This window comes from Myotis davidii, unplaced genomic scaffold (genome assembly GCF_000327345.1).
Source record: "Myotis davidii unplaced genomic scaffold, ASM32734v1 scaffold158, whole genome shotgun sequence".
Lineage (NCBI taxonomy): Eukaryota > Metazoa > Chordata > Mammalia > Chiroptera > Vespertilionidae > Myotis > Myotis davidii.
In genome coordinates, this window is record NW_006289390.1 from 112319 (window position 1) to 114260 (window position 1942).

Sequence of the window (1942 nt, forward strand, 5' to 3'; positions counted from 1 at the left end):
GTTATTTATGAATGCATACAATCTACCTCACCCTCCATTTGCCTTTCTTTCCAAACCAACTCTCAAACGCTGTCTTTTTTGGTGTATGTTAGGGACAGGTATGACATGAGGAGATTTCTATAGAGATAAAGCTAGAGATATATTATTCAAAGAAAGATAACTCAGATTCATAAACTAAAATGGAGGTTTTAATTAAATGGAATAATAGAAATTTTAAAAATGAGGTTACTATCTTGGAAAAGTACAGTTGTGTTATCTGTGGTCTTATTAGCTGAGGTGTCCTTTTGACAGTTAGTTGAAAAATACAACTTATATTTGTATCGATGGTGGCATTACAATACATGAAAGCTCAAATCTTTCAACTTAGAGGAGAATAAAAGGTGATAATTATCTCTGCATCAGGAGAGCTTCACTAGTTGCCCAACTAGGTGATGATTTCACTGATTTGGTGGGTTTTGCAATTTTAATTTAACTGAAATTCAACTTGAATTGTATGTGGCCTATTTTATTTTATTATCTTATACGAGAAATAGAATGTTTACAGCCTTGTTGTTTACACTGAATGAAAAGAGAAAAAGAAAACATTTCTAATCTCATTTAACTTACAAGACTAAATCTTTATAAACTGAAATGACAAAAGTATGTTTTATGCAACGCAATTACTCACAATTAGGTGTTGTTTTTTTTTTTGTCATAACAATCTGTTGTGAAGTGTAATGAGAAAGTGGGTAAATAACAAAAGACGTTATTTTAAGAGCAAAATTCCAGAACTTGGAAACCCTCTGAAGGAAAGCACTGGAAAATTTTAGTGGGGAGTATTAAATATCATCTACAACTACAAATACAGGTGGTCTCTAACAAAGGTAGTACATTTCCAAAAAAGTCTTTACCTGGTCGGGCCCTTGGAATACTTCCATATTAACTGACACATTCTCCACCTTCCCAAATGTTACATCAGATGGACAGAGGCCCTAGCTGTATTCTCTTTCTAATGATTTCTAGGAAGCTCATGTCTGACTAATGTAACCCAACTTCCCAGGCTCTAAAATGCAACCAATGGAACCCAAAGAACTGTGAAGATTCGAACACCCTCTCTCTCTCCCTTTTTGATGAAGTTAAAGGATTGCAGCTATGGATCAAGAGACCTCAAACCACACAGGAACAGAAACTGTCATGGCACTCTGGTTTTGGACTCCATGCAACACCGTCAGGTGAAATGAAGTCTTAAAGAGGACCCTGGAGAGGATGTGGCACCATCGCTCCAAACTTCCTAAGATAATGCATATTCTTCCCCTCGGCCAGAGCAACTTCAGCCTTCGGGGAGAGTCCGGAGTCCAGGGACCAAGCTGTGTGCATGGAAAATACCGTTTTTCTATCGGACTCCATGCCCACTGTCTCAAGCGCTGGCCTTGCCATCCTCCTCCATCAGCCCCGGAGGTGGGCCACAGCCTAGAGAAAAACGGCCCTCGGGAATGGAGACTGGAGAGAAAGGAGTCTGCAGCTACTTTCCCCACTTGACACCTCACCCTGTTCTCCTTCCTAGCTGTGCTGCGTGTTTCTCCAAAAAGCATATTACAGGCACCACTCGGTTTTCATGTCTCAGGCTCTGCTTCCCCATCCTGTTCATTACCCAAACTTTGCTATTTCCATGAACTTTTCTTCCTTGCTCTCTTCCCTAGGATGTTGCAAGTTCTCTGGGTCTCTCCCTCGCCCGACCTCCTCCAGCTCTTCCCTCCTCCCCGCCCCAGCCCCCGACACCTGCTGGGGCTGCCCTTTGACCTCCCCCCTGCTCCTGTCCCTCCCTGCGCCCCTTCACCCCTCTGTCCCCGCCGCGGACTCTCCGAGGAGAACCCTCTGCTGCAGCGAGCACCGGAGTCCCCGCGCGCAGCCCAGCGGCAGGAGAGGGCGAGGCTGAGCGGAAGGCGAGGGCAGGAGGGGAGGG